This window comes from Triplophysa rosa, linkage group LG11 (assembly GCF_024868665.1).
Source record: "Triplophysa rosa linkage group LG11, Trosa_1v2, whole genome shotgun sequence".
NCBI lineage: Eukaryota > Metazoa > Chordata > Actinopteri > Cypriniformes > Nemacheilidae > Triplophysa > Triplophysa rosa.
The window spans coordinates 1,861,993-1,877,750 of NC_079900.1; the positions used below are offsets into that span (position 1 = coordinate 1,861,993).

The window sequence follows — 15,758 nt, forward strand, 5'->3', positions numbered from 1 at the left end:
TCATAAAGAAAGCACATAATTTGGCTCAAGGCAGCGACAAACTGAGAACATAAAACTTTTCTGTTATCGTGTTTATGTTTGATATCAGTGATCATTTTTTAAGTTATTTTGGTTTTCTGTGGTTGTTGTTTTGGCACGTTAAGCTGTTTCCTTATAATGGACTTCTATGAGGAAGAATCGCCAGCTTTTTCACTTTGTCCATTTAATAAGGGCTCGTTCTTTTAACGGAAGCTAGTGTTTATTACATGTAAGGTTTGACAGAAATTTGGGCTTACCTGGTCATTGTTCAGGTGGTTAAACATAGGAAGCCTACTTTGAGTTTGTGATAGTGTACTCCTATGGCGGAAAATCACTTGCTGCCCTCCAGCTGCACGTGATCGCAAGCCACCTGTACAAAAATTAAGATATGATTCCAAAAAGTACTTGTTTTTACACTATAAACAAAAACTAAACTAAAATTATATGATAAAATTATCTTATATGACAACATAAGAAATAAATAATAAAATGACAAAAGTAAAAAACAAATTAAAATGAATATAAAAACTAATAAAAGAGAAACTAATTAAAAATATTAATAAAACTAAAAACAAAACTACAATAACTAGCAACTGATATCACATAAGCAAGTGTTTTCATGAATAAGAGGATAAGTGCACAAAAGTTGTAATGTGTTAAATGGATGATACAACATCATAAAAATAAGGGTTGAATAAAGCTCTTTAGTATTTTTACTGTATTTGTTTGCTTATAGAAACCAAAGAGAAAAAATTCACTGTAAAAAAAGTCAACATGTTTCTTTAACTTATCAAAATAATTCAAGCAATTGTAACTTTTTCGTGGCAACTTATTAATTGCCAAAATTAAAATTTTACAAGTTAAAAGTACGGCCAATTGGATTTATACTTAAAATTTTAAGGCAGCATTTTCTTCTACATATAAAATGAACCGCGCCTTTTATTTAGATTTAATTTTTATTTGTAGACTGTAAACTTACAGTATAAAACCGCAGCACTATTTATTACCGTAGTCATAATTAATAGCAACCGCATCACAAAACGTCTCACTCTAAACACAAAAAGTGAAAAGTAGAATGTGTTTTGGGGTTTCTCTCAGGTTTCTTGGGTTTTGGCAGCTCTCCTCATGACCAGTCCAGCGATCTCCCGAGAGACCGGATCACATCTGTTCTTCATTACACAGAAAGGCTGGAGAGATGATTTCATGAGGGAAAATTGGCTCGTACAATCAGTATGTTGAGCGTGTTGAAGGAGGCTGTTTAAAGAAATAAAAGAAAAAAACTGGACGTGAGATGACACATCTTACTTATTTAAGAACAAACCACAGAGTAGCATTTCTCTCTGAACGGGTTCATTCTTGGTCATTGCTGTATTTCATACATGCTCCACTTGAATGATTTTTTTACAATTTTGTGTGGCTTTAAAAGTGTGATTGCATGAAACAGCAGAGAGCATGAATCCATACGGAGTACAACTAATACGGAGAGTAAGAACCGTACGGTCCGACTACTTGCCGGGGCATGAAGGTGACCTGAAAGCTTTTATTATCCTGTGAGGGGGAAGAGGTTTCCCATCACACAGTGTTATCCGGACAGAAGTCTTCTACTTTAAACTTTCACTTGCTTTAATGACAATGATAATTTTCCAGGTCAAGACAATGTCATCCTGTAGCACCCGCTGAAGTGTGAACAACACGAGGTATGACATCGTACGACAGATAAATGGCTCTGGTGAGTCACATCACTTCCAGCGGTGAACACAACGCTCCGATGAATTCATCCATGCTGAAATAGGTTTCCACGTATGCAAAGTAAAAACTCTGTTTAGCTACAATGTGTAAATATTAAATACGGCGCTGACAGGAGGTCAACAATTCAGATGACAAATTTCGAAGATAGTTTGCATATATATTGCAAAAAGACATTACGCATCAGGGTATCGGGAGAATAACTTTTTACTGTCTGTAATAATAGAGATATACCAGAAGTTTCACGTCACGGGATGAATTATTGACTGGTTAACAAACTGGCGAAGATAGACGACGTGACGCTTTGTGTAAGGGACAGAATACATTTTAACTTAAGTACGAAACGAAAAACATTTGGTGTTACTGATGGAAGTAGCTGTGATATTCTTCTCTTTACATTGGAGTTTGTATTCCTTAAAACTTGTCTGTCATTATACTTGTAAAAGTTTTTGTTAAAGCTGCAATCTGTAATTTTAGTTGTTTAAAAATGAAAAATCAGATTTTGAGCAAATATGTAAACAATTCATGTTAAACATTTTCTTATTAAATCACAATTCATAACGGTAAATGTACAATTATGGTTTAAGCTGTCAGGTAAAAGATAAGTAAAGACAAGTTCATAAACTAATATGCAATTTTATGTTTTGAACAGAGATGGCGACACAGAGGCAAACGTATTTGCATCTTAAGAAATCAACTAAACTCCTTCATAATTCATATTAAATCAGAAATTCATGATGAATAATCATATTTTTTATGTTCAGTCCATCAAATATAAAAGAAAGAGGAAATGATCACATGAGATCGTTCATATGCAAATACTGTAATTCAATCTAAAAATAGGCACTATGGCATGGTTATTTATTGACTTTACAGCAAAGATAACCAAAGACTGTTACGGCAGTGTAAAATGACTCACAGCGTAATAAAAGATTGTGGTCACATCAGCCACACACACGCGTATGCGCTGTGTTTTCTCCTCACTGGAGAAGAACAGATGGTGGAGTTAAAGAGAGGCGGTGCTGTGTTATCTCTGTCCATCACACATTCTCTCTTCTCTCCGCCTCACACTTTGTTCCAGCAGATGATGGAAGCGGTCGCTGGTTGAGCTAATGGACGAGTGGGTGGAACCTTGTCATCCTCCTCATTTTCCATCCCTCTCTACTTTCTCTCGTAGGGAACGTCACGCTAGCAACATGTCCATGCTCGCTTCACTGATCCTGTGCGCACGAGAACAAAATCGCTCAGGACAAAGTAGTTTAAAGTCATTTCATTTCACACGTTTATAATCAGGAGTGCTACAATGAAACTTCAATGTCACTGGTTTAGAGACACGAGGATATGAGATTATCACCATTAAACATCCATTTCAACAGTCAGTTTTCACTGTTGACACGTTTAATTAATCGTGGGAATAATAACACATCAGATTTCATGTCACAGACATTTACCATCACAGACAAGTGAAGTCTGCTCTAAATGTATCCCTACATGTGATATGAGAGAGAAAGAACATCACACCTCACCTTCAGAACATGAACATCACACTGATGCTGAGCTGTATTTTTTTGTCACAAATTTCAAACGATTTGGTATGTGCTTTTTAGAAATACGCTTAAAATGACACTTAAGTATACTTGACTTGTATTGACAGAATAGTAAAAGTATATCTGGCCTATATTTGTACTCAATGTTGTGATAGAGATATACTTCAAATATACTTAAAGTGCAGACATATTTCAAGTTTAAAAATACCTACCTAAACAGGAACATAGTAGTGCAGAGAATACATACATACATAGTAAACTAGAAGTTTAAAAGAACTCGGTAGGTTTACTTAAATAAAACGTACAAGTACACTTGCGGTATACAAAATACAAAACTAGTAGTTTACTGAGGGTATACTTAAAAGTGTGCATTCATGAACTAAAACGTGCTACAAGTATTGAATTAGTAATTTATCAGTATACCTATATGTTCATTTGTAGTATAGCTTGCAGGACACAACCAAAACTCAGATGCATACTAGTTGTGTACTTAAAGTATACCAAAAAAGTACACAATATTGCAAGCAGTACTGAAATAGTGAAGTGAAAGTGAAAAGGGTTGTCACGGTACCATAAACATACATATATCTATATGTATCTATATCTACATATAGATACATATATACATACATATGTATCTTACGACACTATACCTTACGAACAGTGTTGGGCAAGTTAGTCTGAAAAAGTAATTAACTACTAGTTACTAATTACATATTCAATAGTGTAATTAGATTACTGTACAAATTACTCTCTCCGAAAAGTATTTAGTTACTTATTACTAATTACTTTCTATATCCTACATCAACCTTGATTAGTTAAGTGATTCAAGGATAGACATGAAACGGCTCTTTTAATTCATTCAAATAAATAATATTAAACTACATAAAGTAGTATTATTAACTGACCGAAGTATTACAAATGTGAGAAATATACATTAAAGCACGGATTTTAAAGTTAGACTTTGAATTTTGATGTTAATTCCACTATTGCACACACATATATTACACAAAGTATTTAGTTTAATTACACCAGAAGTAACTGTAATTAAATTACAGAAAAAATAGAGTAATCCCTTACTTTACTTTTTCAAAGGAAAAGTAATTTAATTACAGTAACTAATTACTTAGTAACTAGTTACACCCAACACTGCTTACGAAATATCACGATACCAAGTAGTATTGTGATGCTGTGTCATGTTCATAATTAAAATCTACAAAATAGACCAATATTCTTTAATACACAGATCTAAATGAAACATGTTGTATTTAGTGAACTGTATTATACTGCACAATTTACTTTAGTAACTACTAAAGAACATTTTTGAACATTGGAACTAATTCAATCTATGTGCGACAAATTGCAAACTGTGCGAGCCGCGCAGCTTTCTCTCTTGAAATGACTCACGGTGCATGCGTGGCACTCTGAAAAGTTGAACTATTTCCATCTCGACGTGCGCGCCTCAATGCATGCGCGTCGCCCCCTATTTGTGCGCGCATGCGGCGCGTCTACATTTAAAATAACGAATATGCACGCGGAAAAGATGTGAAATGTGAATCGGACCTTAATCAACATTAAGTTTTGGTGCTAAGAATCATTTCTGTCAAACAAATATACTGTAGTCCCAACAATGACCATTCTAACCAACAACGGCACTAAAACCATCATGGACAACAGATCAAGAAGAATGACGTATGCCGTAATCCGTGGCGTTTCTCAATATGCGTTCTCCAGCGGTCTTGTGTCCTCGTCTTTTGCTCTACGTCATCAATAACCATCAAAGTCCCGTTCAGTACTCAAGAACACAAGAACGGAGAACGCATGAAAGTTCCCGGATGTGTTCTCGATATCAAGGATGCATCGAATGCAGCCTTGCGGGCATACGGAACCCACTTGAAGTCCCAGAAGACACTGCGGCGCGTCCATCCAAGTTCGTTCGTCCGAGGCTGCCTCGCAAGACCGCTCTTCACGAGAATACAAGTCCGTTCTTGGAATTGAGAAACGGCCTATATCTGCACTGATCAGAGATCAGACACATCAGCAGGAGATCATGTGAAAAAGTCCCGTGATCGTTCAACAGGCACACGTGCGTGCGTGTTTAACATCTTTAATCCAGCTTCATTCAGCTGTGAACGTGAGATCTCTCATTCAAGCTCTGATTTCTTCATTCATGGACTCAAGTGTTCATGTCATTCCTGAAGCGTTACACAATCAGCCCTGCTATTATATCTCCAGGAGCATCCAGAGATGGGCTTCTCAAACCTGCGGTGTGGAAATAATCACCGTTCGCATCAAACTGCATCTTCTGTATGAGCGAAACCATTACATCAGAGTAAAACAAACGAAACAAATGAGAGTCAGACAGGTGGATCAAATCAAAGCTCTGGGAATATAAGTACTGTATGTGTGCTATAGATATAATGATGATGCAAACATCGCAAAAGAGAGCGATTATAAAAAAAGACACGGTTGGGGTTATACTGGATTGATGTCAAATGAGTTTGCGTAGTAATGTGTGATCTCGATGGGGTCTTGATCTCATTAATGCTCTTCACTCTGATACTTTATCTTCTTAAACATAAAACACAATTATTCATGGCAACAGCCATCTACCATGATTTACGACACACTTAGCGCCGGCACAGGGTGTGTGCGCGTGCTTTTTTTTGCCAACATGATTAAAACTCATCTCATGAGGACCCTGGCATCCGTCTCCAGTGCAAACAATGTAAAATTAACTTTGGTTACCGTGGTAGCGAGCAGGGTGTGATGTTATTCTGTGGCTTCAAACTCAAGAGATAAAGAGGACCTGGAGGAAAACAATCACACTGCAACAGGTAAACGCACAAAAGGTAAATGCCTAGAACAAGCGGTAATGCGTAGAAATAACTCTAAAAATAAAAACATCATTCTCTCTCTCTCACGTGAATGTCGGAACTGTCAGTCACTGTTACTGTAGTGACACTATTAAATGTTTTCTATTGTGAGCAGCAGACGATCGTGATAATAAAAGATCTTCACAAGTGTGAATAAATGATCCTAATGATCCATCCAATCAGGCCCCGCCCCCTCACTGTCTATCTAGCCGTGGACTGCTTACTGGATACTGCGCAGTGTACACTATTGATCATAAAAGTAACACCTAACTTGTCACACATTGTGAAATGTTATGAAAAGCGACCCAAAAATGTTTATACGATAGAAAAAACCTGTGGATTTGTCAGAGGATCTGACAAATACTGAAGAAAAAACTCGAGACGCCACACAGCAGAAAGAGCGTTTGTGTGTGTGTGTTCTTCGGCGGACAGATGGAGTTGTCACAACTGTCTTTCCTCTGCGTGTCTGTTTGTGAGTTTCTCTCCCCTGATTTTCATCCACTTGTGCTGAAATCACTCCATGTTCATTCTGACTAAACCAGCAGGAACACGCACACACACACACACTTGCAAAACACGGCCGTGAAATATTTCACATCTGTGTTTATACAGTATACAGTATATTTGCAGTTTTACATATCAAAATAGATCAAAGTTTGATAAGTATTGCATACTCCATAGTACATACAGTATACTGTACTGAACACTGCATAACGCAGACTGCACTTTATAACATACTACATTCTTCACATATACCGCACACTACGTAGTGTATGACATGACTGAATTCTGCACACTGCAAACTGTATTATGTAGTGCATACTTTACAGAACACAGTACTTGACACTGCATGTGGTATGACATGCTGCAAACTGCACACAACATGAGGAATAACAAACTGCGTACTACATGAGGTATACCACATTCTGCACACTTCATACTGTATTCTTCGTCACTGTGTTAGCAAATATTAGCAAACCACTAACTTTCAGAACTGCATACTACACTCCGTCAAAAACAGCAGTTAGTGAACAGACGCTGGCATGCTCTTTTTCAAAGACACATTTTTTCATTTTTGAGTCTCTGTGAAGTGATGTGAATCTTTGAGACTTTATTCTTAGCATCATTAAGAGTCTGTGACTGATGTTTTAAAGCATGTGTCTCATTAAAACAGTCTGGAGAAGTTCTGCAACAGAAAGTGTGAATAATCAGTGGAGTCTGATCTGAGAACAGAAAACATCACCTCCTGCTCTCTGTCACTGGCCCGGCAGCAGTGTAGTTTACCTGCAGACTGTTCACGCGCTTCAGATCTTTAAAGGTACACAGTTTAGTCAGTTATGTTGGAAGTTTAGCTACTGCTGGTGTTAAGATGCCAGACATGCAAGCTTTCTCTATCGACTGTGATTCAATAGCAGCTGTATTCTGACAAACTAAAATTCATAATATTTGTAAAACCAAAATATTTGCCAGTGTGATATAAAGAAAATTATGTGTATGGTGTTTTATTGTACAGAAATAAAATTGATAAAGTGCTTCACCGGTCTCCTGTAAAATATGTAAGAGACGGACCATTAACACGCACACACATTTACACACACTTAGACAAACACCATCAGATATTAAATGTCTGATTTCTCCATTAAAGAAATATATCACCGTAACAGACAGAATCAGGAATGACTCGCATAACAAAATAAAGCACACAATAATTCCCAACAGCTGAATCCCCAGAGCATAACAAACAGACAAATAAATACAAAATCCAGAGATGAGACACTCTAGGCAGACAGATCCCCAGACAAAAATAAACAGAAGAATCCCTCCAGACAGACAGACAGATCCCCAGACACAGAGGAAAGACAGAATCACTCCAGACAGACAGACAGATTCCCCAGATACACAAAAGAATCACTCCAGATATGCAAACAGATACCCAGATATACACAATAATTACTCCAGAAAGACAGTTTAGAAGACAGACAGGACAATCACTCCAGACAGACAGACAGATCCCCAGACAAAAAGAAACAGTAAAAGCCCTCCAGACAAACAGACAGATCACCAGACAAAAAGAAACANGTAGAATCCCTCCAGACAAACAGACAGATCCCCAGACAAAATAAACAGAAGAATCCCTCCAGACAGACAGACAGATCCCCAGACACAGAGGAAAGACAGAATCACTCCAGACAGACAGACAGATTCCCCAGATACACAAAAGAATCACTCCAGATATGCAAACAGATACCCAGATATACACAATAATTACTCCAGAAAGACAGTTTAGAAGACAGACAGGACAATCACTCCAGACAGACAGACAGATCCCAGACAAAAATAAACAGAATAAAACCCTCCAGACAAACAGACAGATCCCCGATAAAAAGACACAGAGGAAAGAAAGAAATTCTCCAGACAACCAGACCAGATTCACCAGATACACAAAAGAAGCACTCCAGATAGCACAGATACCCAGATCAACACAATAATTACTCCAGAAAGACAGTTAGAAGACAGACAGGACAATCACTCCAGACAGACAGACAGATCCCCAGACAAAAAGAAACAGTAAAAGTCCCTCCAGACAAACAGACAGATCACCAGACAAAAATAAACAGAGAATAACGTCTCCAATGACACAGCAGACAGATGCCCCCAGACAGTTCATAGGAAAGACAGAATCAGGCTCACATCCAGAAACAGACAGACAGATAATCCCCAGAACAGCAAAAGAATCACTCCAGAGATAAGCAAACAGACACAGATAAATACAACAATCCAGAATCAGTACACTCAGCAGACAGACAGAAAAATAACAGACAGACAATCACTCCAGACAGACAGACAGATCCCCAGACACAGAGGAAAGACAAACACTCCAGACAAGACAGACAGATTCCCCAGATACACAAAAGAATCACTCAGATATGCAACAGATACCCAGATATACACAATAATTACTCCAGAAGACAGTTTAGAAGACAGACAGGACAATCACTCCAGACAGACAGACAGATCCCCAGACAAAAAGAAACAGTAAAAGCCCTCCAGACAAACAGACAGATCACCAGACAAAAAGAAACAGTAGAATCCCTCCAGACAAACAGACAGATCCCCAGACAAAAAGAAACAGTAAGAATCCCTCCAGACAGACAGACAGATCAGACAGACAGACAGAGACAGACAGACAGACAGACGACACAGACAGACAGACAGAGACAGACAGACAGACAGACACAGACAGACAGACAGACAGCAGACAGACAGACAGACAGACAGACAGACAGCAGACAGACAGACAGACAGACACAGACAGACAGACACAGACAGACAGACAGACAGACAGACAGACACAGACAGACAGACAGTAACAGACAGCATCAGAAACAGAAGATCCAGAAGACACATGACCGTTCAGAAGACAACAGAATAGACAATAATCCAGAGACACAGACACAGACAGAATTCAGGCAGAGCAGCAGACAGCAAATGAGCGCAGACAGACAGACAGACACAGACAGACAGACAGACAGACACAGACAGACAGACACAGACAGACAGACAGACAGACAGACAGACAGACAGACAGACAGACAGACACAGACAGAACAGACAGACAGACAGACAGACAGACAGACAGACAGACAGACAGCAGACAGACAGACAGCAGACAGACAGACAGACAGACAGACAGACAGACAGACAGACAGACACGACAGACAGACATCATCAGACAGACAGACAACGACAGAAGATCACAATCCAGACAGACAGACAGACAGACAGATTCAGCAGACAGACAGACGAGAATACTCAGACAGAACAAATGTTCACAACAGACAGTAAATCAATCCAGACAGACAGTTCAGAGCTGAAAGAAGAATCACTCCAGACAAACGACAGAGAAAGTGTCAAGACAGACGAGAACACTCCAGACGAACGACAGGAACAGACAGAGCAGTCAGAAGAGAAGAGAACACTCCAGAACAGTTCAGACAGACAGACAGAGAACATCAATCCAGAACAGACAGACAGACAGACAGTCAGACAGACAGAACAGACAGTCACAGACAGACAGACAGACAGACAGGTCAGACGAGACAGACAGACAGACGAGACAGAGTCAGACAGAGAGACAGACAGTCAGAGCAGACGAGACAGACAGACAGACAGAGATCAGACAGACAGACAGACAGACAGACAGACAGACAGATCAGATAGACAGACAGACAGACAGACAGTCAGACAGAGACAGACAGACAGACAGAGACGACAGACAGACAGACAGAGACGACAGACAGAGAGACAGACAGACAGACAGAGAGACAGACAGGTCAGCGAGACAAACAGACGAGACAGACAGACAGACAGAGTCAGAGACAGACAGACAGACAGACAGACAGACAGACAGGAACAGACAGAGACAGACAGACAGACAGACAGACAGAGAGACAGACAGAGCAGACAGACAGACGAGACAGACAGACAGACAGACAGGCAGACGAGACAGACAGAGAGACAGACAGACAGACAGGTCAGAGAGACAGACAGAGAGACAGACAGACAGACAGAGTCAGAGAGACAGACAGACAGACAGAAGAGACAGACAGACAGCATGCAGACAGACAGACAAAAAAGACAGACAGACAGACAGACAGACAGACAGACAGACAGACAGAGCAGACAGACAGTCAGACAGACAGACAGACAGACAGATGCAGACAGACAGACAGACAGACAGACATCAGACAGACAGACAGACAGACAGACAGACAGAAGATGTAAGTCAGTGGAAATGAGATCTGGACTCAAGTGATTTAGAGTGATGAGTCATCAGCTGTAAGTGAGTAAAGCGCTTCATTCTGATCTAATGTGTGACCTGTTGTGAGTGTCCAGACATCAGGACGTACAGACCAGCAGCTCATTTCACTCCCACACAACACTGACTCAGTTGATCATCCCTGCAACCTTTAATTAAACTGAAGAAATGTTGGAACAAGACCCACAACAAATGTCAAACCATTCATAACATTATATACAACACGCACAACAACACCACATGCATCACGCCACATTTACATCAAATTACGGCTTAGTTTATTTTAGTTATGTGGTGCTAGAAAAGATCAAGGGCTCTATCATACACTCGGCGCCGTGCAGCGCCAGGCGCGACCGCAAGTGTTCTTGATCCTGCGCCGCGTTGGTTAAAAAGCAAAAGCATTTTCACCCATTTGTGCGCCCATGGGCGTGCTGGTCTGAAATCGAAGGGTGTGTTCAGGCGCATTGTTGGCACGTCGCTATTTTGAGGCAAATGAAATAGACTGCGTTGAAAGTCAACATTAGCTCGTTACTAATATGCGCCTATTGGTGGGTGCGCAGCCACGTACATTCTGCTTATTACACACAGAGGAACGCGCAGCAGCACACAAACACAAAAAGGCAAATATTAAAAATAAATGGATTCAAACATAAAAGATTATTATTGTGTGCATGAAGATAAAAAATCCAGCTCGTCCTGCAGATGCGTTTCCTCTCTGGAGAAGCCTCCGGTCTTTGCTCTTGCAAATTCGTCCATGTTCATAGCGAATTCGCCGTGAAGCGAACGCAACTGGCTCTTAAATGGAATGCGAGATGAGACTCTGATTGGTTAACTGCACATTTAGCCCCCAAAACCCCCATGACTCATTAAGAGAATAGGGACGACCCATTTTTCCCCTTCTTAAACGAGCAAAAGTGGATTCGGACACGCCCTAAGTGCACTTAGATGGTTAAAAAAGGGCCTGAAAGGGTCAATCACAGATGATTAAAAACTGACTCACATGATGTGATGAGAAACACAGATCGTCTGACCTGAAGATCTCTTTCAGAGAAACACATGAAGGTGAAATCACCAGCTGTAATTTACCCATCATTACTGATTCACAAACAGCTCGTTTCTCACCTCCAGCGTCACACACGCGTGTTTTCTGATTCACGGGTACCTCTCCACTCCTCGGCTCATTAGAAATCATTTTCTCAACGCTTCGTCTTGACCTTTAAAGAGCTGAAGTATCACATCTCTCTCGTGAACGTGTCCGGTGTGCTTTAATTGAGCGATTCTGTCACATTCTTCACTCAGGTGTATAAGTATTCAGTTCAGAAGATCTTTGATTGCCATTGAACCGTAAAGTTTCTACAGTACGCCAACGAGGAAAACTAGATCTATTCTAGATCTTTAACCGCCACCCACAAGCGTGTCTGATGTGATGTGAACTGTCGACACGTCACAAGATTCTCCACGGCTCGTCCTTGACCTTTCCATCCCTCTTTCATCCCGAGGTCAAACCGAGCAATTCGAACGCCTTGACATGCAAATCTAAAAGAATAAGATCCGCTTAAACCTCTTCACGCTCGGCTCGTCTCTTCAATGATGCCTTCCGTCACTCTGTAAATGATCGCGTTCACCGGCGTTAATCTGAATGTATGGTTTCCATCTTTAGACTCGCGCGAGGACTCATCTCTCACCTCCCGACAGCATCCTCTCTCAATCTCTCCGCGACCCTGTCACGCGCTCACCGCCGGCCATTAATTGCCTTTATGATGTCATAAAGAGCCGTCGCTCGTAACACGCATAATGTCTATGCCTCATTAACAGTCTTAATTTGGTTAACGCTCCAATCTCGTGATTCATTCTCCTGACATCTATTCGTGCTTTAGATATTTATTACACTTAGAAATGATGATGATGGTAATCCATTCAAGTCGGTAAAATAGATGGTGACACACATCGTGAGATCTGTGATCCAGGTTAGTGTGATGATACCTGTCCGGCACCGCCCACATTAAAATGCCTTGTGATCCGTCACGTGTGGGTGTTTTATCAACCCATAAAAGCAGGCGTGCATTATAAAGCCTTAAATCACGAATATAAATGAAGTGACTGCGTTCACCCAGCAGGTGAGCTGTAGAAGATCATGGCTTACCGCTGGCATAAAAACAAACGTGTGATGGTTTAAACAGGATCATGATGATGGTGTTTAGTCTGTGCAGCTATTATTCTTTCATTACGTAGCGGCTGAAACTTGAAAAAATATCATCATCATAACCCAAAAAGTGGGAGAAAATATTGTAGAAGTTTTAAAATATGTGATGTTTCTAAAAGGGCTTATGGTTGTTTCTATGCCCGTGATGAGAAATGAAAAGTGTTTTTTTATGTGCCAATATTATGTGCCAAGAGTCTAGCACATGCAACGTAGTATTGAAATGATTTTGTGTGAATCCAAAGTAAACACTTGAAAAAACTGTGCTAATACTTTATTCAAAATATATATTTTATATTCTTTTATTTTTATTTACGTCTCAGAAAAAAAGTAGATGTAAATTACCCGTCACACTTAAAATATGCTTAAAAATACACTTTAATAAAAGTATTATTTCAAGTTTCGTGTCTTGAAATAATACGTTGAAAAGCATGCCAATAAAAGTACTTACTACATACTTGAAGTAGAACCCCGTGGAATCAAATATGAACCACGTGGTCACATGTTGTCTGTATGTAATTACATCATATGCTTTTTTCTGTAAGGGAATACAATCAAATCTATCAAATCAATAAATCAACAATAACAACAACAAAAAAAGCTTAAAAACATTAAAGGAGTAGTCACAAGCGTGACTGTCTGAGCAAGTGTTTGTCTGTCTGAAGTGATAACTACGCAAAAAGAAGAAAGTTTTATCACAAATCAATCCCTAGCACGTAGCTGATGAAACCCACGTGTGATTGAGGAGAATAACAGAAGAGCGAGTGGACAGAGAAGCAGGTGATGGGTCTGGACCATCGACTGTTGTTTTAGTGAATCGTGTGTTCACGCTGCTGTGCTTTCATTACACATCAGAGGAGACGTAATTAACAAAACTCCCCACCGCTCTGAAATTACCTTAAGACATCCACTTAACTACATCCCTGCGTAGACGTCTTCCTGGAGAGCAGCGTGCTCGATGGTGCCAGCAGATGTCATGGAGAAGCTGGACAGAGCCTGTGTGAGCCACGCGTCTGCTGTTTGCTTCATTACCAGACCACAACAACACAACACCGCCGAGACTTCAAAACAACATTAAGAGAGAAGAGACGAGAGAGATCGCAACTACTGCTCAGATTTGTCAAGTCTGCAATCAAAAGTTGAAGATCTCACTATGAACTCAAACATTTCTCATGAAATTGACCCAAATCCAGATTACTTGACCTGTACAATCTACATCATTCGCACCTTCATACTCTTCATGTGTTTCAACAATTACACGATTTTTCTAATAAACAATTTGAAGAGAAACATCTGCGACTGAGTCAATACTTAAAAGAACACAAGTGAGACCTCAATCAAATCTCACGAGCAATGAAAGAGCAAGAACTGCAATTTCATGTCTGTTCTTTTCTTTTCTTTTCTTGACAATCTGTCCCTTTGAGACCATTACAAAAACATCTGCATAAACAAATGAACACGGTATTAATTATCCGAGCAAATGACTTTGAAGTTTCTGCTCTTGTTCATTTGTTTTGGCCTTTATTTGTTTGTGAAGAGATCTTTGGCCATACTCCGACTCATTAGCATTTGCCATTCTGAAAGTCTCAGCACACCTGCACAGCATTTATTCACATTACAGGAGTTCACTGGACTCCCACTGTGCGCTGAAAATAGAGATATTTGCATCTCAGTTTCTCCATTAAAGAAATATATCACCGTAACAGACAGAATCAGGAATGACTCGCATAACAAAATAAAGCACACAATAATTCCCAACAGCTGAATCCCCAGAGCATAACAAACAGACAAATAAATACAAAATCCAGAGATGAGACACTCTAGGCAGACAGATCCCCAGACAAAAATAAACCGAAGAATCCCTCCAGACAGACAGACAGATCCCCAGACACAGAGGAAAGACAGAATCACTCCAGACAGACAGACAGATCCCCAGATACACAAAAGAATCACTCCAGATATGCAAACAGATACCCAGATATACACAATAATTACTCCAGAAAGACAGTTTAGAAGACAGACAGGACAATCATTCCAGACAGACAGACAGATCCCCAGACAAAAAGAAACAGTAAAATCCCTCCAGACAGACAGATCCCTAGACAAAAAGAAACAGTAAGAATCCCTCCAGACAAACAGACAGATCCCCAGACAAAAAGAAACAGTAAGAATCCCTCCAGACAGACAGACAGATCCCCAGACAAAAAGAAATGGACTGTCTGTCTGCAATTCAGACAGACAGACAGACAGTTCAGCAGACAGACAAGAGAATCAATCCAGACAGACAGACAGACAGACACACAGACAGAAAGAAAGTTCAGCAGACAGACAAGATAATCACTCCAGACAGTTCAGCAGACAGACAGTAGAATCAATCCAGACAGACAGACAGACACACAGACAGAAAGAAATTTCAGCAGACAGACAGACAGTTCAGCAGACACACAGTAGAATCAATCCAGACAGACAGACAGAAAGAAAGTTCAGCAGACAGACAAGAGAATCACTCCAGACAGTTCAGCAGACAGACAGTAGAATCAATCCAGATCGAC

At 40.0% G+C, this 15,758-nt stretch overlaps 1 long non-coding RNA gene across 1 annotated transcript in view; it reads right to left on the reverse strand.

The window, feature by feature from the left end:
- Window positions 1-1,056: 1,056 nt before the first annotated feature.
- Window positions 1,057-15,758, reverse strand: part of LOC130561193 (uncharacterized) — a 44,803-nt gene continuing 30,101 nt past the window's right edge. The window contains exons 2-3 of the long non-coding RNA XR_008963796.1: window positions 2,684-2,984; window positions 1,057-1,272 (exon numbers count right to left, since the gene is read on the reverse strand). This is a non-coding gene — a long non-coding RNA (uncharacterized LOC130561193). The remainder of the gene's footprint in view (window positions 1,273-2,683; window positions 2,985-15,758) is intronic.